Below are 27,001 nucleotides of genomic sequence, written 5' to 3' on the forward strand. Positions count from 1 at the left end.
TTAGGCCGAATGGATTATAGGCCGCACTTCATGCCTGCAAAGGATTTTAGCTGCCAGAACCATACAGAACCCCCACAAGTGACCCCATGGCAAATACACCTCCTAAAGTATTCACCTAGACCAAAAGTGAGTGCTTTGAGTCCTTTTTGTGTGGCTGGAATGGTTACAAATTCAGTGGAAAAAAATTACATTTTCTTTTTTTTCTCACAAATGCTTCGTTTGTGGGACATATTTTTTGTACATTGCATCTGAAAAGTAGAAAATGTGCCCCATTTCTTATTACGCTGTTAGTCTGTGTTTGGTAATACCCCCGCTTTGGTCATATTTGGTTGCATGGCCACAAGGTGGCACCCAGAAGGAGAGGAGAACCATTTGGCTTTCAGGATATCATTATACAAATTATAGGCCGCACTTCATCTTGGAAAGCATTCTAGCTGTCAGAACAATACTGCACCCCTAGAAGTGACCCCATTTTCGAAACTACACCCCCTAAAGTATTCACTTTGGGCAAAAGTGCATTGAGCCCTTATTGTGTGGCTAGAATTATTTCAAAATCAGTGGAAAAAAATAGCAAGTAGTAGCTTTTTTTTCCACAAATTCTTTATTTGTGGGACATCATTTTGGTAAGTCGCTTTTGAAATGGAGGAAATGCGCCCATATTTGAAATGCGCCCCTGTTCATCCCGTGCTGGCTAGTACCCCTACTTTGGCCATATCTGGTTGCCTGACCACCTGGTAGGACCAAGAAGGAAAGGAGGCCCATTTGGCTTTTAGGGCATCATTATATGATTAGTCCCCATTCATACTGCATTTCTGCAGTGTAGGTGTCTGTTGTCATGTCAAAAAAGGGATGCCAATGTATACTGTAGCAGTCTTATTCAGTAATGATTGGAGCTGCTACAGTATATGTCAGCATCCTTTTTTTTTTTTTCTTTTTTTTTTTTTTACATGATTGTGACGAAAATCAATACTGTCAGCAGGCATAAGCCACCATAAAGCCAATTTCTGGAGTAAGTTATGGTAAACCTGACAGCCCCTTTCACTTACTTTACTTGCCAGTTCTGTAAAGCTGTGAGAAAAAAACAAATCTGCTAAATGTCACAACTTTCTGCACATATGTGACTTGGCATAATTGAGTTTGTAAATTTCAGAGTAAACAATCTGACAGCTTGGTGCAGCAGAAGAACAATCATTCCAACTTGGTCTAGAGTTCACCACTGAATCAGTCTACAATATTATGCAAAAAAGTCCAATTCAAGCTCAATACTTCACTTTTATTATATGCCTCATTCTGAGAACCTTAGGGTCTATTCACTCGGCAGAATTTCTGCTCATCCGCCCTAATTCCGCTTCCGCTTTTGTGGATTTTGTGCAGAATTAATGCGGAATTGGTGTGGAAGCGGAAATTCTGCAGAAGTGTGAATGGGAGTGTGGACTCCTATAGAAGTGTATTAGGCTTTCATTTGAGGAGGAATTCCTCAAGTGGAATTCCGCTTGAGGAAATTCTGCCATGTGAATAGACCCTTAGTCAGAGACCCAAGGACAATGTCCATTATTTTATTTTCCTTGTGTGAAATGTTACAGACAATAGAATAAGTTTACTTAGCTTATTACACAGATCATACTCTGTGTGCTTACATCATGCAAGAGGCCACACACAGCATTGTGCGTGGCATGGTTATGCTCGTCTATCCTCTGGCAGTCTCTGTGTGATGGGATAAATATGTAGAAAATAAAATAAATCTGATTGTGTATGATCAATGTTAACTATACTTTAACCCCTTAAGGATCAGGCCCATTTTGGCTTTAAGGACCAGGCCAATTTTATTTTTGCATTTTTAGTTTTTTCCTCCTTGCTTTATAAAAATCATAACTCTTTTATATTTTCATCCACAGACCCATATGAGGGCTTGTTTTTTGCGTCACCAATTTTACTTTGTAATGACATCACTTATTTTACCATAAAATGTATGGTGCAATTAAAAAAAATATTATTTATTTGGGAAAATAGAAAAGAGAAACGCAATTTAGCAAATTTTGGAAGGTTTGGTTTTCACGCTGCAAACTTTATGGTAAAAGTGACATGTTTTCTTTATTCTATGGGTCAATATGATTAAAAAGATACCCATGTTATATGCTTTTCTGTAATTGTATCATTTAAAAAAAAATCTCAAACTATGTTAACAAAATGAGTATGTTTGAAACTGCCTTATTTTGACCACCTATAACTTTCTAATTTTTCCGTATATGAGGGATAATTTTTTGCGCAATGATGTGTTGGTTTTATCGGTACCAAGTTTCTTTAGTTTTATTTTTTTTAATTCATTTTTTAGTAATTTTTTAGTAATTTTTTTATAACGTGACAAAAAAGCAGCAATTTTGGACTTTTAAATTTTTTTAACGTTTACGCCGTTTGATAGTTAATACTTTTACACACACGGCAATACTAAATATGTTTATAATTAATATTTTTTACACTTTTTTGGCAGTAAAATGGGAAAAATTGATGATTTACATTTTTATTGGGGAGGGGATTTTAAATTTTCTATTTTTTTATTGATTGCTAATACTGTTCAGTGCTATGCATCAGTCATCTTCTGCTCTGGTCTGCTCAGTCTTAGACCAGAGCAGAAGACCCCTGGAGACGGATGGAGGCAGGTGAGGTGACTACCGTCCGCCATTATGGATGATCGGATCATACAATCCAATCATACATTTAAAGTACCACACTGCCGCTTATGGCGTGAACTGTATTGATCACAGCATCTGAGGGGTTAATGGCGGACATCTGCGCGATCGCGGATGTCCGCCATTACCGGCGGGTCCCTGACAGTAGCCGGGACCTGCCGCACATGACACGAGCACCAGTCCGGTGCTCACGGTCATGGCGGAGCGTATATGTATGCTATGGTGCGTTAAGTACCACGGCACCATGACGTACATTTATGTCAATTGTCGTTAAGGGGTTAAGGATTGTACTACTTGGCCAACACACCTAGTTACACATAAAAGTGACTATGATATGATAGTGTCATAGCAAAGGGGGTTTCTGGGGTAATTAGATTGGACACTTGGTGATTTAATAAGAGAAATATCTGATGCAAATTCTATGACATCAGATCCATTGTTAGGCTTAGCAAAAGTACCAAAGGCAACATTGATTGAATTAAATTCCACTTTACTGGATAATTACGTTTAATTAAATTCCTTTTCTAGGAATAAATTATTCCCTAATCAATGGGCTCTTTGTACCTTTGAAAATATTTTGTTAAATAGTTAGATGACGTCCATTTGGAATTAGCATACAGTATGACAGTGTTTAATAAGTTTACTTAACTGAAAGGATTAATGTAGCCAAAGACATTAAATGTTTGTCAGCACATCAAGTCAGTTTTGGCAGGATCACTCACAAGCCTTATATCTACAGGTTCCACCAGGCTCCCTAATCTGACTAACTTTGTCGATTTTTATTATAAACTTTATTCTTGTTGTTACTGTTGTACTGGGCGGTTGCCATATAAGTTAGACTGTGTCTTCATCTATTATTCACACATGACCTGTAAGAGCAGACAGTGATCTCAGGGATTACATTGTATTCTCTTACGATAGTTGTATATTTGAGAATTTCAATGCTTACACCATGCAGATATGTGCAAATTGAGCTTAAATGTCTTTGCAAGCTGCCAGATGGAGATTACATGTATAGATGTTTTTCAGAGACGCTTCCCATATGTGTTTTAGTATGTATCCTCATTTAAATTCAGACATAGATTCAACAGGGAATTCCCTTTCAGTCATATATGCTGCAAACGCCTCCTTCCCCATGCTGTTAAGCCATTGTCTCATTACAGAAAACTGAATTGTGCCGTCTATTACACACTCTCCCTGCTGCAAAGATTGTTTTCCCAGTCACTCTATCCTACTGTTTGACATCAAAGAGAATGTAGCTTCAAAATAAGAATATCACAGTTTCAGTGCTGGGGTGCTTCTACTGAACCTGACTACATAAGTAACTGTTTGTAGTCATGAATACTTAGTTAAAGGGGTATTCCAGGCCAAAACTTTTTTTATATATCAACTGGCTCCGGAAAGTTAAACAGATTTGTAAATTACTTCTATTAAAAATCTTAATTCTTCCAATAGTTATTAGCTGCTGAAGCTGAGTTGTTGTTTTCTGTCTAATTGCTCTCTGATGACTCACGTCCCGGGAGCTGTGCAGTTCCTATGGGGATATTCTCCCATCATGCACAGCTCCCAGGACGTGACATCATCATTGAGCAGTTAGACAGAAAACTTCAGAAGCTAATAACTATTGGAAGGATTAAGATTTTTTTTATAGAAGTAATTTACAAATCTGTTTAACTTTCCGGAGCCAGTTGAAATAGATTAAAAAAAAAGGTTTTGCCTGGAATACCCCTTTAACTATAGTATATCTGTACATCTGTAGCAAATGCACCCAATAGTGAACCAGGACCACATAGTCAAAATATGTTAACCCCTAGAGGACTCGCTGGGTGCCTGGGACTTAGCACACCAGGACGTACATCATAGACCTTAGGTGTCGGCTGCTAATAGCAGCCAGGGACCAGGAAATGGTGAAAATCAGCAATCGTGACCCCTTAACTACGCACACTTGTTCACTCCATACCTGTCAAAAGCTAAGGAATTTCTTTTTGGTACTAAAAAGTTCTGAAGTCAAAAAGAGGATTATATTTTACAATAAGAAATTTGGGTAACTTTTCATACAATCAAATATTTTACGTAAAGCACTGTAAGTCATGAAGAGCAACTCCGATCTTTCGTATGAAAAGGATAGGGGATAAGATGCCTGATCGCGGGGGTCCCGCCGCTGGGGACCCCCGTGATCTTGCACGCGGCACCCTAGTTAGAATCAGTCCCTGGAGCGTGCTCGCTCCGGGTCTGATTACTGGCGATCACGGGGACAGAGCGTTGTGAAGTCATGGCTCCGCCCCCATGTGACATCACGCTCCGCCCCCTCAATGCAAGCCTATTATGAGGGGGCATGACAGCTGTCCACATGATCGCCAGTAATCAGACCCGGAGCGAGCACGCAGCGACGGGACCCCCGCAATCAGGCATCTTATCCCCTATCCTTTGGATAGGGGATAAGATGTCTTAGTGCCAGAGTACCCCTTTATGGACCCGAAAATTTTTTGCACATCTGACCACTGTGACTTAATAACTCTGGGATGATTTTACTTTTCATTCTGATTCCGAGATAGTTTTTTCGTGACATACTCTACTTTATGTTAGTGGTAAATTTTTGTCGATACTTGCATTATTTCTTGGTGAAAAATAAAAAAAATTTATGAAAAATTAGAAAATTTTGCTTTTTTTTTTACTTTGAAACTCTCTGCTTATAAGGAAAATGGACATCCCAAATAAATTATATATTGATTCACATATACAATATGTCTACTTTATATTTTCGAGCCAGGTTTCTGTAGTGTAGTGGTTATCACGTTTGCCTCACACACGAAAAGTCCCTGGTTCGAAACCAGGCAGAAACAAGGAGTTTCAGATACTTTATATTTTCATCATAAAGTTGCCATGTTTTTACTTTTGGAAGACATGAGAGGGCGTCAAAGTTCAGCAGCAATTTTCCAATTTTTCACAAAATGTTCAAAATCTGAATTTTTCAGGGACCTGTTCAGTTTTGAAGTGGATTTTGTGAAAAATACCCCATAAATGACCCCATTATAAAAACTGCACCCCTCAAAGTATTCAAAATGACATTCAGAAAGTGTGTTAACCCTTTAGGTGTTTCACAAGAATAGCATCAAAGTGAAAGAGAAAATTCTAAATCTTCATTTTTACACTCTCATGTTCTTGTAGACCAAGTTTTTGAATTTTTACAAGGGGTATAAGGAGAGAAATCCCCAAAAAATTTGTAACCCAATCTCTATCGAGTAAGGAAATAACTCATATGTGGATGTCACTTCTGAGTCTTGTGCACCCGCAGAGCAATTTACGTCCACATTTTTCCGTACTCGGGAGAAATTGTTACAACTTTTGGGGGTCTTTTTTTCCTTTTACTTCTTGTGAAAATGAAAAGCATGGGGCAACACCAGCATTAGTATAAACATTTTGATTTTTTTTTTACAATAACATGCTGGAGTAGACCCCAACTATACCTTTTCACAAGGGGGGAAAGGAGAAAAAGACCCACAAAATTTGTTAAGCAATTTCTCCCAAGTATGTAAATACCCCATATGTGGCCCTAAAATGTTGCCTTGAATTACGACAGGGCTCTGAAGTGAGAGAGCACCATGCGCATTTCAGGCCTAAATTAGGGATTTGCATGGGGAGGGACCCAGATGCCTGAATTAGACTTGTCTCTGATACCAAAATTACCCTAAGTGTATGTTCACACGCACGGATTTTCACAGCGTATTTAGCTGCGGATCCGCTGGTGAAGGCCCCGCTCTATGCTGGCTTTACATGTGCCTGCTGGTAGCGGCAATACACTGCTACGAGCAGACACACTGCAGCAACACTGCATCGATGTGCACGGCGTACTCGCACATTGCAGCCGCTCTCCCTGCTCTGAGCTAGGCGGAGAGCTCCCGCAATGTGCGAGTATACTGCGACTCGCACATCGCAATGTGCCTGCTGGTATCGGCATATTGCCGCTACAAGCAGGCACATGTAAAGACAGCATAGAGCGGGCCTTCACCAGCGGATCTGCAGTGTAAAATATGCTGAAAATCTGCGCGTGTGAACTTACCCTAAGGTAGTGTTTCCCAAACAGGTTGCCTTCAGCTTTTGCAAAACTCCCAGCATGCCTGGACAGTCAATGTCCGTCAGAGAATATTGGGAGTGGTTGTTTTGCAACAGCTGGAGGCTCCATTTTGTAAACAATGAAGTACCAGACGTTTTTCATGTTCATTGAGGGGGGGGGGGGGGCGTAACTGTGTATGGGTATATGTATATGTAGTGCTTTTAAGGTGCATTCACATGGACGGGGGTTTACAGCAAGTTTCCTGCTGCGAGGGGGGGAACCTCCAGCTGTTGCAAAACTTCAACTCCCAGCATGCTCTTTGGCTGTCCGTGCATGCTAGAGGTTGTAGTTATGCAACAGCTGGAGACACACTGGTTGCAAAACACAGTTTGTTACTTAACCCCTTATTGACGCAGCTCATTTTCACCTTAAGGACGCAGCCCTTTTTTGCAATTCTGACCACTGTCACTTTATGCAGTGGTCTAAGATGCTTTTACCGATTATTCTGATTCTGAGATTGTTTTTTTGTGACATATTCTACTTTATTTTAGCGGCAAATTTTCGTCGTTACTTGCATCCTTTCTTGGTGAAAAATCCCAAAATTTCAGCAGGCATCCTGGTCCGGTCCCCAACCGGCTAGTGGCGGGGACCGGAATCCACATGGGCGTATCCATACGCCCTACGTCCTTAAGGACTCGGGATGCAGGGCGTATGCATACGCCCTGCGTCCTGAACAGGTTAACTCAGTATTTTGCTACCAGTGTGCCTTCAGCTGTGGCAAAAGCTACAACTCCCAGCATGCACGGACAGCCGAAAGGCATGCTGGGACTTGTAGTTAAGCAACAGCTAGAGGCATACTACTAACACTCCCAGCATGCCCTTTGGCTCCCCATGCATGCTGGGTGTTGTAATTAAGCAACAGCTGGAGGCACACTGGTTGCAAAACAGTTACTGAGTTTGTTACTTAACTCAGTGTTTCGCAGCCAGTGTGCCTCAAGCTGTTGCAAAACGACAACTCCCAGCATGTACGGTCTATCAGTGCATGCTGGGAGTTGTAGTTTGCAGATGGAGGCACACTGGTTGAAAAACACTGAGTTAGGTAACAAACTCTGTGTTTTGCAACCAGTGTGCATCCAGCTGTTGCAAAACTGCAACTATCAACATGCACCTACAGCCAAAGGGCATGCTTGGACTTGTAGTTATGCAACAGCTGGAGGCATACTACTGCAACTTCCAGCATGCCCTTCGGTAGTTTGTGCATGCTGGGGGTTGTAGTTATGCAATTGCTGGAGACACACTTTTTCATAGAAAAAATGTGCCTCCAGCTGTTGCATAACTACAACCCCCAGCATGCACAAACTACCAAAGGGCTTGCTGGGAGTTGTATTTGTGCCTTCTGCTGTTGCATAACAACTCCCAGCATGCCCTTTTGTGCATGCTGGGAGTTGTTGCTAAGCAACAGCAGGAGGCCAGCCTTACCTCTTGCTGCCGCACACGCCAGATCCTGCCTGCCGCCGCTTTCTCCACTCCGGGGGCTCCGATCCTGCCGCCGATGCCGGGGATCTGGAGCCCCCACTTCAGGTACATACTCCTGGCACTCGCTCTCGCCCTCTGGAGTAGGGGCGGAGCAGATGCCGTTAGGGACAACCCCACAGCAGGACGATCGTGAGGTGGCACCAGTACCTCACTCCTGCTGCTAAAGGGTGATAGGTGGCGTGCCGGACATCACTTATCACCTTTTTTTTCCCGGGTTATCGGGGACCCGATTGACCCGGAGTCGCCACAAGTCGCCAATCTGAATTGATCTGCGATTTGCCTCAATCGCCGACATGGGAGGGGGTCTCAGCACCCCCCAGGGGTTTGCATGGGGTGCCTGCTCATTCAAAGGAAGCCCGGTCCGGTCCCACGGCGGGGACAGGAAATTCCCACGGCGTACAGGTATGCCCTGGGTCTTTAAGTCCCAGGACGTCAGGGCGTACCTGTACACCCTGGTTCCTTAACGGGTTAAAAAATTCCTGTTCTGACCCCTATAACTTTTTAGTTTTTCCGTATTCCGTAATGTGTGAGGGCTAATTTTTTTTTTGCCATGAACTGTAGTTTTTATCGCCTTTTTATACTTTTTTTTTTAGGGTATTCAAAGTGACCAAAAATACGCAGTTCTGGACTTTTGTGTTTTTTTTATGTATTCGCCATTGACCGTGCGGTTTTATTAACATTATATTTGGCCATTTACACATGTGGCGATACCACATATGTTGTTACGCCGAGCGCTCCGGGTCCCTGCTCCTTCCCGGAGTGCTCGTGGCGTTCTCCTCTCTGCAGCGCCCCGGTCAGATCCGCTGACCGGGAGCGCTGCACTGTCACTGCCGGCGGGGATGCGATCCGCATAGCGGGACGCGCCCGCTCGCGGGTCGCATCCCAATCTACTCACCTGTCCCGTTCCCCGGCTGTCACGCTCTCTAGGGCGCGCGCGCGCCGGCTCTCTAAGATTTAAAGGGTCAGTGCACCACTAATTGGTGCCTGGCCCAATCAGTGTAATTAGCTCCCATCTGCTCAGGCTTATTTAAACCCACTTCCCCTTCCTGTCCTTGCCGGATCTTGTTGCCTCAGTGCCTAGTGAAAGCGTTTCTGTGTTTGCCCTTACCAGTGTTACCAGACCTTCTGCTGTTGCCCTTGACTACGAACCTTGCCGCCTGCCCTGACCTTCTGCTACGTCTGACTTCGCCTCTGTCTAGTCCTCCTGTCCCACTCCACTCTCAGCAGTCAGTGAGGTTGAGCCGTTACTAGTAGACACGACCTGGTTGCTACCGCCGCAGCAAGACCATCACGCTTTGCGGCAGGCTCTGGTGAATACCAGTAGCAACTTAGAAGCGGTCCACCGGTACGGTCCACGCCAATCCCTCTCTGACAAAGATGATCCACCTCCAGCCTGCCGAATCCTGACATATGTTTATGTTTATTTTTGCTTACATATTTTTTGTTAAGGGAAAAGGGGGTTGATTCAAACTTTTATTAGGGAAGGGGTTAAATCACATTTATTAACTTTTCTTTTTTTACACAATTTTTTTGGGGTCCCCATAGGGCACTATTATATGCAATCCTTCGATTGCATACAATGTTCAATGCTTTACCTTAGCATAGCATTGACCAGTTCCATGGCGGACTCCCGTCATCCTCTCAGCTGAATGGGACATCGCGTTTTCTCCGCGATTAACCCGACCAGCTCCGCTGAGCTACCGACGGTGTATTTTCACATTTTAGACGATGTCTGGCATTAGTCACCAGTTCTTGGCAGCCAGGACCGAACTGATATGAAGCAAGCTCAGCTCCTGAGCTTGCTTCATAGACCAGCCACACATCTGTGCCTTATATATAGGACACCAGATGTAAAGGGATTAAAAAGCCTTTTTAAAGAATATTTATACCTCTTACATTTTTCATTCATTATTTTTAAATTGTGTAGTTTCAATTTGGAAAATAGCAGTGACACCAAATATTTGATGTTCAAGATACAGTGTGTTCTGATTCATTGTCAGTAAACAAAATTATTGTATAATAAAAAAAAATTATGCAATCTTTGAATACACATTGGGTTTCAAATTCCTGCCATTTTGAAGAGCTGATTGTTGTAAGTGAATGTGAATGTTTACATTAGAAACATAGAATCTGTTGGCAGATAACAACCATTTGGCCCATCTAGTCTGCCCAATAATCTGAATCCTATCAATAGTCCCTGGCCCTATCTTATATGAAGGATAGCCTTATGCTTATCCCATGCATCTTCAAACTCCTTCACTGTATTTGCAGCGACCAATTCTGCAGGAAGGCTATTCCATGCATCCACTACTCTCTCTGTAAAGTAATACTTTCTGATATTACTTTTAAACCTTTGTCCCTCTAATTTAAAACTATGTCCTCTTGTGGTAGTTTTACTTCTTTTAAATATGCTCTCCTCCTTTACCGTGTTGATTCCCTTTATGTATTTAAAAGTCTCAATCATATCACCTCTGTCTCTTCTTTATTCCAAGCTTTACATGTTAAGGTCCTTTAACCTTTCCTGGTAAGTTTTATCCTGCAATCAATTTACTAGTTTAGTAGCTCTTCTCTGAACTCCCTCTAGACTATCTATATCGTTTTGGAGATATGGCCTCCAGGACTGCGCACAATGAGCATTTCTCTCTTTCTACTGCTTATACCTCTTCCTAGACATCCAAGCATTCTGCCAGCATTTCCTGCTGCTCTATTACATTGTCTTCTTACCTTTTAATTCTTCTGAAATAATTACTCATTAATCCCTTTCCTCAGATACTGAGGTCAGGACTGTGTCAGATATTCTATATTCTGCCTGAGGGTTTTTATGCCCCAGGTGCATTATCTTGCACTTATCCACATTATATTTCAGTTGCCAGAGTTCTGACTATTCTTCTAGTTTGCCTAAATCCTTTTCCATTTGGCATATCCCTCCAGGAACATCAACCCTGTTACATATCTTTGTGTCATCAGCAAAAATACATACTTTTCCATCGAGACCTTTTGCGATATCACTAATGAAGATATTAAACAAAATTGGTCCCAGTACAGATCCCTGAGGTCCCCACTGGTAACAAGACCTTGCTCTAAATATTCTCCATTGACTATAACCCTCTGTTGTCTGTCACACTGCCTAATCTACTCAACAATATGGGAGTCCAAGCTCGATGACTGTAGTTTATTGATAAGCCTTCTATTTAACAGTGTCAATAGCCTTACTAAAATCTAGATATGCAATGTCTACTGCCCCTCCACCATCTAGTCACCCAGTTAAAAAAATAAATAAGATTTGTTTGATATGATCTCCCTGAAGTAAACCCATGTTGTTTTTCATCTTGCAAACCATGGGATTTTAGATGTTCCACAATCCTATCCTTTAGTAGGGTTTCCATTAATTTCCCCACTATTGATGTCAGACTTACTGGCCTATAGTTGCTTGATTTCTCCCTACTACCTTTCTTGTGAATGGTTACGACATTTGCTAACTTCCCATATTCTGGGACAACTCCTGTTACTAGTAATTGGTTAAATAAATCTGTTAACGGTTTTGCTAGCTCACCACTAAGCTCTTTTTAATAATTTTGGGTTAATCCCATCAGGCCCCTGTGACTTATTTGTCTTCACATTAGATAGCAAACATAGAATATCTTCCTCTGTAAAGACACATGCATCAAACAATTCATTAGTCTTCCTCCCTAATGGAGTTCCTTTTCCTTCTTTTTCATCTGTAAAAACTGAACATAAGTATTCATTAAGGCTAGCCTTTTATTCTCTTCTACATACCTTCCTTCCTTTGTTTTTAATTAAGTTATTCTTTGTTTTAATTTCCTTCTTTCATTTATATATCTAAAGAACCTCTTATCCCCTTTTTTCACAGACTGAGCTAGTTTTTCTTCTGCTTGCACTTTAGAAGTTCCTATAACTTGCTTGGCCTCTTTCTGCCTTATCTTGTAGATTTCCCTATCTTCATTGCTCAGGGTTGTTTTATTATTACTAAATGCTAGCTTTTTGGTTTTTTTATGATTTTGGCCACTTCTTCTGAGTACCACAGTGGTCTCTTCCTTTATCTGCTTTTACTGAAAAGTCTAATGCAATTTTCTGTTTCCTTCAGTAATGCATCTTTTAAGTAGTCCCATTTCTAATGGACTCCATGTAATCCGTTTCAGTCTGATAGGGACTCATTCTGTCCATATAGAACACAACTGACAGATTGATTGAATTGTATCATGTCTGGGCAGCTGACTAGGAGCTAAACATATCTCAATACAAACAAATCAGAAATCAACAACAAGGGTAATTTGTAGATGATGTTTATAATCTGTGAGAAGTATTAGGTGAGGACTTTTTTAGCCCCTGAATTTAGAAATGTTCTTATTCACTGACAGAAAACATGTCTTGTAGATAATGTTATATTAAAGGGGAACTCCGGTGAAAACCTTTTTTTTTTTTTTTTAAATCAACTGGTGCCAGAAAGTTAAACAGATTAGTAAATTTCTTCTATTAAAAATTGTAATCCTTCCTGTACTTATTAGCTGCTGAATACTACAGTGGAAATTATTTTCCGTTAGAAACACAGAGCTGTCTGCTGACATCATGAGCACAGTGCTCTCTGCTGACATCTCTGTCCATTTTAGGAACTTTCCAGAGTAAAAGGAAATCCCCATAGCAAACATATGCTGTTCTGGACAGTTCCTAAAATGGACAGAGATGTCAGCAGAGAGCACTGTGCTCATGATGTCAGCAGACAGCTCTGTGTTTTAAAAAGAAAATAATTTCCGCTGTAGTATTCAGCAGCTAATAAGTACAGGAAGGATTAAGATTTTTTAATAGAAGTAATTTACAAATCTGTTTAACTTTCTGGCACCAGTTGATTTAAAAAAAAAAGTTTTTCACCGGAGTACCCCTTTAACACTACACAAATACTTTCACTCCTGCTTATGCTCACTCACAGTCGCTTAAGTTACTCATACCAATTCTGGAGCTCTGGGGAAAAGACACCACCATTACTGACAATTTTATTTTAGACTATTTTAATAGTTTGACATTAAGATTTGTCTTGAACACATATTAGAATGTATGTATGTGTATATATATATATATATATATATATATATAGGGCTGGGCGGTATGAGCAAAAACGCGTATCACAGTATTTTTTTAAGTGATGGCGGTTTCACGATATTTGACGGTATTCCCCCCGACCTGGGCGCCGCTTCTCTACCCAACACCCCCCGCCTCCCCCTCACAATTAATTATCAGCTGCGCTGTCCCCACATCTTGTCACCCGTGTGCGCTCCTCTGCTCATCCTCCTGCAGCGCTGGAAATCTGTAGTACAAATAACGTTTCCCAGGCTGCAAAAATAAACAAAATAAACTTTAACCTGCCTACATTCCCCCATTGCTCTGCTACCGTCTTCACTGTCCTGCGCTGTGGTCCTCTTGCAGTTTCCTTGGGACGGGAAAGTCACAGAGCCACCAGCCTATCATCGGCCTGGGCGGGACATCGCTGCGACCGGTGATAGGCTGAGCGCGCTGTCATGTATGCTCATTACATGACAGTGGGCTCAGCCTATCAGCAGCCGAGGCGGGACATCGTTGCGGGCAGTGATAGGCTGACGGCTCTGTGACGTTCCCATCCCCAGGACGACAGCGGAGGGACCATGAGGAGGGACCACGTCGGAAGGTAAGTTAAAGTTTGTTTTATTTGTAGTACAGATTTCTAGCGCCAGCGGCCCGCAAATCGTATGAGGATGAGCAGAGGAGCGCATGCTGGTGACATGATGTGGGAACAGATGTGGGGACAGCGCAGCTGATAATTCATATGGGGGGGAGCAGAATAGCGCTTGCGGGTCAAATATGATTAGTTCCCCGATGTGGGGACAGCGCGCTGCGGCGGATAATTCACGCAGTCATGTCGGGTTTACAATAGTAAATCGGGGCCATTGACTTATTACCAACAAACTGAAATATAAGGTCTGTTCCTTTTGATATACGTTCATTCCTTTTGATATACGTTTATGTGAGAAAACATTGTTCAAGCACCTTACTTTCTGCAAACAAAAATATTAAATAAGGCATTGCTACAAACTCAATATACAATGTATGTTATGTTATAACAATATTAGCCCAGATTTATCAATCAGACTGAAACCCTAATTGTCTGTTTTTTCCCATAGCAACCAATCATAGCTCCACTTTACAAGAGCTCATTAAGGTATGAAAGTTGAGCTGTGATTGGTTGTTATGGGAAAAGACAATTAGGGTTTCAGGTTAATTAATAAATCTGGGCAATTATATAAAATAAATTATTATAACTAAATTGTGCATTACAAACAATGGAGAGTTCAAGGGGTGTTTTTTAAGAAAAAAAACTCACTCTCATTGATGTGTTTTTGTTTTTTTGCATGAAAGGCTCTTTGGAAAAAGAATGCAGGTTAACTCTGTTCCATATTTGTCATCTCTAAAAGGAAGAGTCACCAACCTGTAGACAGCTCTTACGAAGCAGGGTACTGGTTGCCTAGAGAGATGCCCTAGACAAAGAAGTTTCTGCTGCCAAGCTTTAACCTAATCTGCACTGATGAGGATCAAGAACCCTAAAAAAAAAAAAGCTGTCTACAGATTTGTAAATATCAAGGAACATTTTTATGGAAGCATACAATTCATATTGTTTTAATAAAAGAAAACTTAAATCTACTATCCACTACTCTTGCCCATTTCATATTATGTATCATAAACTTATACGATTTATGATTTTAAGTAACAACACTGAAAAATAAGAAATTTCTTTAAATATACATAATAAAGAGAAGACAAAATAACAGTGAATGGATTTAATATAAAGTTCTCCATTGCATTGCCCCAAGATGTTTAGAGGACAGTTTGGCCAATATTTGCCATAAGGCTGCACTTAATAGTTCTGTTAATATGTGCTTAATACATAGAATTTTGGAGTATGTAAGTTCTGTTACTAAGCATACTCTTTGTTCCAATAAATTATAATAATAATAAATTTAACTGCTTCTCCTAGCAACCATTAAATGCCTTAAAGGGGTTATCCAGGAATAGAAAAAAAAAAGCTACTTTCATTCAAAAACCGCTCCCCGTCAGTCTCCAGGTTGGGTGTGGTTCTGCAGCTCAGTTCCATTGAAGTGAATGGAGCCAAGTTATAAAAACCACACCCAACCTGGAGACAGACGTAGAGCTGTTTTGGAAAGAAATTAGCTGCTTTTCTATTCCTTGATAACCCCTTTAATTGATTTTACTCTTGGAATGACACGCTCTAAACCATACTCAAACTCCACCTTGACTATAGTGACGCAAACCATATCTAAACTAATTAATATTTATCTATCTATCTCAAACTTTTACATTTGGAATGATGAAGATGATAGTATGAATCTTATATTACACTAGATTGAGTTAGTAAACAGAAAAACTTTTACTGGAAACTTCATCCAGCGAGAAATATCAATTTGTTCTTGTAGAAAACTATTAATTACAAAATGTGCAATGTCTAATTTCTATTACACATCATGTGATTCATTTACAGGAATCTCTAGTAAAACTGTGATTTCTACATTCCGGCATACTTTCTGTGTGAGTAGTATTTATCACACATAATCCTGTACTAACCCTACCTAAAATAGTGTTAATAATTTTGGCTTTTCTTTTAGTTATCTTAAAGGTAACCTGTCATCAGACTTTACAATATATAATGCATGGCAACGTATTATACATGGCATAATCTTATTCCTTGCCATGTCCGGAGTTGTTCCTGTTTGTAGTGATGGTGACAATATGAAGTTAGAAAGGTGTTCCCCACTAGGCACTGGGCAGTAACCCTCTGAGCATGATTGACAACCTAGGCACGGTACTCGTCATTGCTCTGCTTCATCTGCTTAGCAGGGCTGTCAGTGACGCTAAAGGTGTGTGGTTACAGCTAGACATGAGTGAATCGAATCGGACAAATTCAAATTCGTTCCGAACTAAATGAAAAATTTGATTTGGACCAAATCTGAATTTGGACACTATTCGAAATAACACATTTCTTCATTAGCGACAACTGCTGCGATCGTCCTGTATAATGTATAGATGCGAACGGCTTTTTCCTGCGCTCGCATCTCTGCAATAGATAGGACAGGAGTGACACCCGCTGTCCTCTGTCCTTAACTGCAGGTACTACTGCTCCCAACATGGAGCACACTCTGCTCCATGCTGGTAGCTGTAGTGCCTGCATTAATAGACAGATCGCAGTGGGTGTCACTTCTGATACCTGTTGCAAATTGTCTATTAATGCATGTACTACAGCTCCCAAAATGGAGCAGAGTATGTTCCATGTTGGGAGCAGTAGTACCTGCAGGTAAGGAAAGATCACAGCGGGTTCTTTATAATGTATAGATGCGGGCGAGCGGCCGCTCTTCTCTGGTCCCACTGGAGTATATGCCGCATATATACCTATTATTCATATTTCCCACAGAGAGCTGTGAGTGGCTGGAACCATCTGGCCAATCACAGCTCTCTGCAGGAAATATGAATAAGTGATGTGAATTCTATACACATCACTGGCCAGCCGGAGTATAGTGCAGAGATGTGAGCGCAGGACAAAGTTGCTCCATCTCTGCAATACATAGGACAATCCCATCGGGTGTCAGGAGTGACACCTGGGGCGATCTGTCTATTAGTACAGGTACTACAGCTCCCATAATGGAACAGTCTGTTCCATGCTGGCAGTAGTAGTACTACCTTAAAAATGTAAAAAATAGAGAAAACACACACACACACTTTATTAAACACAATATTAAAATACATTACTAATAAAACATTTTAAAAAAATATATATTATTTTTACATTTAACCCCTTAGGGACATTTTTTGCACATCTGATCACTGTCACTTTAAGCATTAATAACTCTGGGATGCTTTTACTTTTCAGTCTGATTCCAATACACTTTTTTCGTGACATATTTTACTTTATGTTAGTGGTAAAATTTTGTCGATACCTACATCTTTTCTTGGTGAAAAATTCCAAAATGTGATGAAAAAATTTAAAATGTTGCATTTTTTTTTTACTTTGAAGCTCTCTGCTTATAAGGAAATTGGACATCCCAAATAAATGTATATATTGATTCACATATACAATATGTCTACTTTATGTTTGCATCATAAAGCTGACATGTTTTTACTATTGGAAGACATCAGAGGGCTTTAAAGTTCAGCAGCAATTTTCAAATTTTTCACAAAATTTTCAAAATCTAAATTTTCCAGGGACCATTTCAGTTTTGAAGTGGATTTGAAGGGCCTTCATATTAGAAATACCCAGTAAATGACCCCATTATAAAATAAAAAAAACTGCACCCTCAAAGTATTCAAAATAACATTCAAAAAGTTTGTTAACCCTTTATGTGTTTCACAAGAATAGCAGCAAATTGAAGGAGAAAATTCAAAATCTTCATTTTTTACACTCGCATGTTCTTGTAGACCCAGTTTTTTTAATTTTTTCAAGGGGTAAAAGGAGAGAAATCTTCCTAAAATTTGTAACCCAATTTCTCTCGTTTAAGGAAATACCTCATATGTCTATGTCAAGTGCTCTGGGTGCACTAGAGGTCTCAGAAGGGAAGGAGCGACAGTGGAATTTTGGAGAGTGAGTTTTTCTGAAATGGTTTTGGGGGGGCATGTCACATTTAAGAAACCCCTATGGTGCCAGAACAGCAAAAATAAATAAATAAACACATTGCATACTATTTTGGAAACTACACCCCTCAAGGAACATAACAAGGGGTACAGTGAGCCTAAACACCCCACAGGTGTTTGACTTTTTGTTCAAGTTGGATTTGTAAATTATTATTTTTTTCCCACTAAAATTCTAGTTTTCCCCTAAATTTTACATTTATACAAGGGGTAATAGAAGAGATGGGGGTTACACATTTTGTGGTGCATTTTTTTCCCTGAGTATGGAAATACCCAATGTGTGGACGTCAAGTGCACTGCGGGTGCACTACAATGCTCAGAAGAGAAGGAGTCACATTTGGCTATTGGAAAGCAAATTTTGCTGAAATGATTTTTGGGGGGCATTTAGGAAGCCCCTATGGTGCCAGAACAGCAAAAAAAAAGAACATGGCATACTATTTTGGAAACAATACCCCTCAAGGAACGTAACAAGGGATAAAGTAAGCCTTAACACCCCACAGGTGTTTGACAAATTTCTGCTAAATTTGGACGTGAAAATAATTTTTTTTTATTTTTTTTCACAAAAATGCTGGCGTTACCCCAAATTTTTCATTTTCACAAGGGGTAATAGGAGAAAAAGCCTCCCAAAATTTGTAACACCATTTGTTCTGTGTATGGAAATACCCCATATGTGGATATAATGTGCTATGTGGGCGCACTACAATGCTCAGAAGAGAAGGAGCACCATTAAACTTTTAGAGAGAGAATTTGATTGGAATAGAAGTTGGTGGCCCTGTGCATTTACAAAGTCCCCCCCTGGTACCAGAACAGTGGACCCCCCCCCACATGTGACCCCATTTTGGAAACTACACCCCTTACATAATTTAATAAGGGGTGCAGTGAGCCTTTACACCCCACTGGAGTTTGACAAATCTTTGGAACAGTGGGCTGTGCAAATGGAAAATAATTTTTTTCATTTTCATGGACCACTGTTCCATAAATCTGTCGGACATCTTTAGGGTGTAAATGCTCACTGTACCCCTTATTAAATTCTGTGAGTGGTGTCATTTCCAAAATGGGGTCATGTGTAGGGGGGGGTCCACTGTTCTGGCACCACGGGGGGCTTTGTAAACGGACATGGCAAAATCCCAATGGCACTCCTTTCTTTCGTTCCAAGATGGGTGCTGCAGTACCGGTACTAATAGACAGATCGCCCTTGGTGTCACCCCTGACACCCGATAGGATTGTTCTTTCTATTGCAGAGATGGAGCAGCTTTCTCCTGCACTCGTATCTCTGCACTATACTCATGCCAGCCAGTGATGTGAATAGAATTCACATCACTTATTCATATTTACCACAGAGAGCTGTGATTGCCCAGATGGTTCTAGTCAATCACAGCTCTCTGCGGGAAATATGAATAATAGGTATAATAGGTTTATATACGGCATATACTCATACTACAGTGGAACCAGAGAGTGGCCGCCCACCCGCATCTATACATTATACAGGACAATTGCATAGGGTGTCAGGAGTGACACCTGCTGTGATATTTCCTTACCTGCAGGTACTACTGCTCCCAACATGGAGCACACTCTGCTCTATGCTAGGAGCTGTAGTACCTGCATTAATAGACAGATCGCAACAGGTGTCAGAAGTGACTCCCACTGCGATCTGTCTAAAAATACAGGTACTACAGCTCCCAGCATGGAGCAGAGTGTGCTCCATGTTGGGAGCAGTAATACCTGCAGTTGAGGAAAGATCACAGCGGATGTCACTCCTGACACCCTATGCGATCGTCCTATCTATTGCAGAGATGCGAGAAAACTGTCCCCATCTATACATTATATAGGACAATCGCAGCAGGTGTCAGGAGTGGCACCCGGGGCGATCTGTCTATTAGCCCAGGTACTACTACTCCCATCATAGAACAGTCTGTTCCATGCTGGGAGTAGTAGTACTATCCAAAAAGAAAATAGAAAAAAAAGTGAAACACATACACACTTTACTAAACACATTAATAAAATACATGATTAATAAAAAAAAAATCCACAAATTTATTCGGATCAAATCAAATGTTTTTTTTTTTTTTTAATTTGGCAAATCGTACGAATCAAATTTTTCTGAAAATTTGCTCATCTCTAGTTACCCAGGGGACTACTTGGTGGAAGACACCTTTCAAACATCATATCTTCACCAATGCTGCCTTTGGGAACATCTTCCAGGCATGCTAAGGAAGAAACATGGTGTAGAAGACAGAAAGAAGGAGTGGCGCTGCGAGTATCCAAAAGATGAATAAAAAATGGAATCAGAGTTGTGGGTAATGCAGAAACGCTGGAGTTTTTTTTGGGAGATAACACAATATTTATGTATTGCAAAACAATATTTTAGCATTACCCGCATCTCTGGTTCACTTTTTTGTATTCATCTTCTGGATACTCGCAGCGCAGTTTCTAGGCGTTTTATTTTTACCTGGGACATCTGCAAGTTTATAGAGTATATACATACATCGGCATTACCTACAGGCTGTGCACAGTTGGCCTCATCCATAAAATCCATGGCGGCAACAATACAGTCCAAAGCAAAAACTCCAGAGAAAAGACTTGGTAGCAGCACTAGCCATAAAATGTTTCCTTTAATGGTAAACCACATGTTTTTTTGTTTCTTAAGAAGGGCTGAAATCACAGTGAATCTTGTGAGATAAATCTAGTGGCAAACTTGGAAGCCATACCCTCTTTATGCCAGGCCCAGGCCCTGCCCACATTTTTGAAAAGTGGTGTGGCTGTGCAGTTTTTTTATGTTCACTTTTTTTTTAATTACATACAGCAATCCATAGCACATTGTACAGAATAAAATATTGTATAATACTTTATTCCAAACCCTCCCAGCCCCTCACCACCCTTACCCGGCTCTGGAAGAGAAAAAAAATATATTTAAGTTATATCCAATACCCCCATGAACCTTGTAATTGTTTATATGCTTTTTTGAGTCCTTTGCTACTTATTCTTCATAGCTTCTTACTTTCTTAACTAGTTCTACCCATATAGCAATAGATGGTACTTCCTTATCAAACCATCTCCCAAGTATAACCAGCTTAGCCAGAAAGAATAATTTTAAGTATAGCAAACCTAAACTTCCCACCCCAAACACTAGACCAAGAATAACCATTTTGCCTGACACTTCAATTGAACATTTCAGTTCCCTTTCCATATGTGTAATAATTTTTCTCCAGAACTGGACAATCCTGGGACAGCTCCAAATTAAGGTAGGAAATCGGCTTCACCCAAGCCACTTTTAGGGCACATGGTTTTATCACGATAATTCATTTTAAACAGAACCTCCGGTATATGATACAACTGAAATATTATTCTATATTGAATCACCTTGTGCATGTTATTACAGTCATGGCTGTAAATGTTGGCACCCCTGAAATTTTTCAAGAAAATGAAGTATTTCTCACAGAAAAGGATTGCAGTAACACCTGTTTTGCTATACACATGTTTATTCCCTTTGTGTGTATTGGAACTAAACCAAAAAAAAAAAAAAAGAAGGAAAAAAAGCAAAGTGAACATAATGTCACACCAAACTCCAAAAATGGGCTAGACAAAATTATTGGCACCCTTAACTTAATATTTGGTTGCACACCCTTTGGAAAAAATAACTGAAATCAGTTGCTTCCTATAACCATCAATAAGCTTCTTATACCTCTCAGCCGGAATGTTGGACCACTCTTCCTTTGAAAAAGGCTCCAGGTCTCTCTTATTGGAAGGGCGCCTTTTCCCAACAGCAATTTTAAGATCTCTCCTCAGGTGTTCAGTGGGATTTAGATCTGGACTCATTGCTGGCCACTTCAGAATTCTCCAGCACTTTGTTGCCATCCATTTCTGGGTGCTTTTTGACATATGTTTGGGGTCATTGTCCTGCTGGAAGACCCAAGATCTCGAACGCAAACCCAGCTTTCTGACACTGGGCTGTACAGTGCGACCCAAAATCCGTTGGTAATCTTTAGATTTCATGATGCCTTGCACACATTCAAGGCACCAAAACAACCCCAAAACATAATTGAACCTCCACCATATTTCACTGTAGGTACTGTGTTCTTTTCTTTGTAGGCCTCATTCAGTTTTCGCTAAACAGTAGAATGATGTGCTTTACCAAAAAGCTCTTTCTTGGTCTCATCTGTCCACAAGATGTTTTCCCATAAGGATTTTGGCTTACTCAAGTTCATTTTGGCAAAATGTAATCTAGCTTTTTTATGTCTGTGTCAGCAGTGGGGTCCTCCTGGGTCTCCTGCTATGAAGTTTCATTTCATTTAAATGTCGACAGTTTGCACTGACACTGATGCTCCCTGAGCCTGCAGGACAGCTTGAATATCTTTGGAACTTGTTTGGGGCTGCTTATCCATCATTCGGATCTTCCTGCGTTGACACCTTTCATCAATTTTTCTTTTCTTTCCACACCTAGGGAGATTAGCTACAGTGCCATGGTTTGAAAACTTCTTGAAAATGTTGCACACTGTGGACAAAGGCAAATTTAGATCTCTGGAGATGGACTTGTAACCTTGAGATTGTTAATATTTTTCCACAATTTTGGTTCTCAAGTCCTCAGACAGTTCTCTTCTCCTCTTTCTGTTGACCATGCTTATTCTTTGCATTGTGTGTCTGTGTGTGCCACACTAAGTGAACTTCTCTCCATTTTATCTGCTTTCAGATGTGATTTTTATATTGCCCACACCTGTTACAATGGGGATCTAAAGTTTGGGCACCCCAGCTAAAAAAAAAATTTATTAATGTGCATAAAGAAGCCAAGGAAAGAAGGAAAAATCTCCAAAAGGCATCAAATTACAGATTTTTTATATGTCAACAAAAGTTAGATTTTAGTTCCATCATTTACACTTTCAAAATAACAGAAAATAAAAAAAATGGCATTTGCAAAAGTTTGGGCACCCTGCAGAATTTGTAGCATGCACTGCCTCCTTTGCAAAGCTGAGACCTGCCAGTGTCATGGATTGTTATCATACATCATCTGGGAAGACTAGGTGATGTCAATCTCAAAGATTTAAAATGCCCAGACTCATCTGACCTTGCCCCAACAATCAGCACCATGGCTTCTTCTAAGCAATTGTCTAGAAATCTAAAACTGAAAATTGTTGACGCTCACAAAGCTGGAGAAGGCTATAAGAAGATAGCACAATGTTGTTAGATGTCAATATCTTCTGTTCGGAATGTAATTAAGAAATGGAAGTCATCAGGAACAGTGAAAGTTAAAGCAAGATCTGGAAGACCAAGAAAAATATCAGACAGAACAGCTCACAGGATTGTGAGAAAAACTATTCAAAACCCACGTTTGACTGCACAATCCCTCCAGAAAGATCTGGCAGACACTGGAGTTGTAGTACACTATTCCACTATAAAGAGATACTTGTACTAATATGATCATCATAGAAGAGTCATCAGAAGAAAACCTCTTCTACATCCTCACCACAAAAATCAGCGTTTGAACTTTGCCTGATGCATTTTTGAAACAAGTTATGTGGACCAATGAGGTTAAAATTGAACTTTTTGGCCGGAATGAGCAAAGGTACGTTTGGAGAAGAAGGGGAACAGAATTTAATTTAAAAAAACTCTGTCCAACTGTTAAGCATGGGGGTGGATCAATCATGCTTTGGGTTTGTATTGCAGCCAGTGGCACAGGGAACATCTCATGAGTAGAAGGAAAAATGGATTCAATAAAATTTCAGCAAATTTTGGATGCTAACTTGATGCCATCTGTGAAAAAGCTAAAGTTAAAGAGGATGGCTTCTACAAATGGCTGGCTACAAAAAGCGTTTACAAGCTGTGATATTTGCCAAAGGGGGCAGTACAAGATATTAACTCTGCAGGGTACCCAAACTTTTGCAGATGCCATTTTTTTGTTTTCTGTTATTTTGAAAGTGTAAATGATGGAAATAAAATCTAACTTTTGTTGACATATTTTAGGAATTTCTAATCTGTATTTTGATGCCTTTTGGATATTTTTCCATCTTTCCTTGGCTTCTTAATGCACATTAATGCAAATTTTTATCTGGGGTGCCAAAACTTTTGATCCCACTGTTCTTTCCCCAGGTGAGTTTAAAGGAGCATCACAGGAGCAAACTTATTCCTCTCCAGTGATTTCCCCTATCCTCTTTCCCCACCTATTTCTGGTTTTATTTATATATATATATATATATATATATATATATATATATATATATATATATATGTATATATATATTCCGAAAAAATTTGGTACGATCCAAATATATTTGTGGCGAATCGCTATTAAAAACGTCTATTTCCGGGCTACAGAGAGCCTCAATAGGTGTATAGAAAACTTTGCCTTGCCGTAACACGCATAGGGAGTGTGCTGGGGTAGTGAAATAATACTATTATTCAGTATGACATGCAGATTACAGGTGTCCCTATTAGAATCACTGCCGCAGAGCGGCACAATGACAGAGTCTGGATATTGCAGCATTCTTCCAATGTGGAGTGCTTCCTGTGATGATCTCAATTGGCAGACTAAGAAGCAACTTATAAACGCTCCCTGCCTGCAGTGATGCGGGCTTGAGGTCAATGGATTTCCCCTGTGCTGATCTGTATTATCAGTAACGCTGATTATTGACCACACAGTGTCTGCTCTCTCTCTCTCTAGCGAGAACGAAAGGCCCGTCTTCGGCAATGGCTGCTGAATATATAGGGTTGTGACATCACAGGGCTGGCTGGCTGCTGATAGGCTGCATGCACCTGATTCCACCTTCCCAGACTTCCTTGCCCTGTTCCTCACATGTGTAGCTGTCATTTTAGCCCCCCCGGCCCACACAAAATGTTGTGAATGAAGTGATTCGTTACCGCGAAGCGCGAGGAAATTCAGATTCGTTCAGAATCAAATTTTTCATGAAATTCAGAAGGAATTCGACTTCTTTAGCTTCGCTTCGCCCATCTCTAGCTGCTGCCAATGGTTCAATGTACAAAGCAAAAAGGAGCTGGGATAACGGGCAACCTTGTCTCGTTTTCCTCATAAGGGGAAATTTATCGGATAGTTGACTGTTAATTATCACAGAGGCTGTGGGGTTATTATATAATATCTTCACCCAACTCCTAAATCTGTGACCAAACCCAAATTCCTCCAGCGTGAGACATAGGAAGTCCCACTCCACCCTATCAAACTCATTCATGGTGTTCAGCGACAGGATGGAGTGGGAAGTCCCCCGACCCACATCGAGGTTGGAGAGCAGTCTATCCAAGTTAACTTGTAACTGTGGACCTGGAATGAATCCAGTTTGATCCAGGTCAATAAGCTAGGTAATAACCTGCAGTAATCTTCTGGCTAGGACCTATATTTATACATCAGTATTTAATGAAGAGAAACGGCGATACGACTAGATTTTCAATGAATATTTGTATTTCTTTGGAATTAATACAAAATTTGCATCTGCCATGGTAAAAGGAAGTGCATAAGTATCACAGAATTCATGAAATATTTTTGTTAAAAATTGATTCAATACCTCTGCAATTTCCCTGTATACATCAAATGTCAGCCCATCTGGACCTGGCATTGATGTACCATTACATGATTGCAATGCCTCCCTAACTTCCTCAATGTTGATCTCTTTGTCCTCAATGTTAATCTGTTCTTTCTATGTCTGTTAACTTAGGTGGATTACAATTTTCCAAAAATGCCCTGGTTTCTTGTTGATTTACTGGGAGTTCAGCCTGGTATCAGTTTTTCAAAATTGTACGGTTTCTGCTTTTTTTTTCCTGCCTGATCCTAGTCGCAAAGCATTGATGTTTTTTTTCCTTTTGTTCTTTAACCAACTTCGCTAGCCAATTCCCTTGCCTCCCACTTTCTTTAAAGTACTTTTTCCATGGAAAAAAACCTTCTGCTGTGCTTTATTCCTAATTCATTATATTGCTTCTGTGTTTCTTCCATCAAGTATTATTTTTCTGGGCATGAACTAGCGAAAAAAAATAATTCTGTTGCTATTCTAACCTTTTGCTCTAGATCCCCTTCATCCTTTGCAAACATTTTTTTTTATATGCTACTTTCCTGAAGAGTAAACCTCCCTATAAGGCTTTACCAGTGTCCCAAACTGTATGTAGAGAAGCAGTGTTTAAGTTCAATTTCCAAAATTACTTCAATTCCTCAACCAACAATTGTTTCCTGTCAATAATTTTCAGATGTTCACTTATTTTTAGTTAGCTACAATGAAATGATGAAGAGGGAAATTACCAATGAAGATGACCAACTTTTCTAGCCTAGGCATCAGGGGACATTTATCAGCCCTCCGACTGGCAAACTGGAAAATTGTATTGGCAATCTCTGCCAACTTAGAACTGGCAAAGCTCAGAAATGTGATAAATCTAGTGAACTCCTGCACGGTCACAGGATTGAATTAGACCAGTGGGTAAGACACTGGTCGTGATAAATCTCCCCCAAAGACTTTCTTTTTAGTCTCCACATCCCCACGCATAGCCATCTCTTGCTCAGTCAGCTTCCTTTTACATTAAAGGGGTACTCCTCTGGAAAACTTTTTTGTTTTTTAAATCAACTGGTGCCAGAAAGTCAAACAGATTTGTAAATTACTTCTATTTAAAAATTGTAATCCCTCCAGTACTTATCAGCTGCTGTATAGTACAGAGGAAGTTCTTTTCTTTTTGAATTTCTTTTCTGTCTGACCACAGTGCTCTCTGCTGACACCTCTGTCCATGTCAGGAACTGTCCAGAGCAGGAGCAACTCCCGGCAGCAAACGTATCCTGCTCTGGACAATTTCTGACATGGACAGAGGTGTCAGCAGAGAGCATTGTGGTCAGACAGAAAAATAAAAAAATTAAAAAAAAGCTCTGTGGATCATACAGCAGCTGATATGTACTGGAAGGGTTAATATTTTTTAAAAAAAGTTTTCCAGTGGAGTACCCCTTTAAGCCCCATGTTGTCACCTGGTTCAAACTGTTTAAACCCCCTCTAAATTATGTCCCCTTATTCCACATGAAAAAAACTAATCACTCGGTAACCTCTTGTTACAGGTCCAGACTTCTTCCATG

General features: G+C 40.3%; 1 protein-coding gene and 1 long non-coding RNA gene across 2 annotated transcripts in view; both read left to right on the top strand.

Moving 5' to 3' along the window:
• LOC130285079 (uncharacterized) overlaps nt 1-14,964 on the top strand; it is a 30,165-nt gene extending 15,201 nt beyond the window's left edge. The window contains exon 2 of the long non-coding RNA XR_008847241.1: nt 14,683-14,964. This is a non-coding gene — a long non-coding RNA (uncharacterized LOC130285079). The remainder of the gene's footprint in view (nt 1-14,682) is intronic.
• TMEFF2 (transmembrane protein with EGF like and two follistatin like domains 2) overlaps nt 1-27,001 on the top strand; it is an 896,284-nt gene that overhangs the window by 266,305 nt on the left and 602,978 nt on the right. The gene's annotated exons all lie outside the window — the stretch shown is intronic.

This window comes from Hyla sarda, chromosome 8 (assembly GCF_029499605.1).
Source record: "Hyla sarda isolate aHylSar1 chromosome 8, aHylSar1.hap1, whole genome shotgun sequence".
Taxonomy (NCBI): domain Eukaryota; kingdom Metazoa; phylum Chordata; class Amphibia; order Anura; family Hylidae; genus Hyla; species Hyla sarda.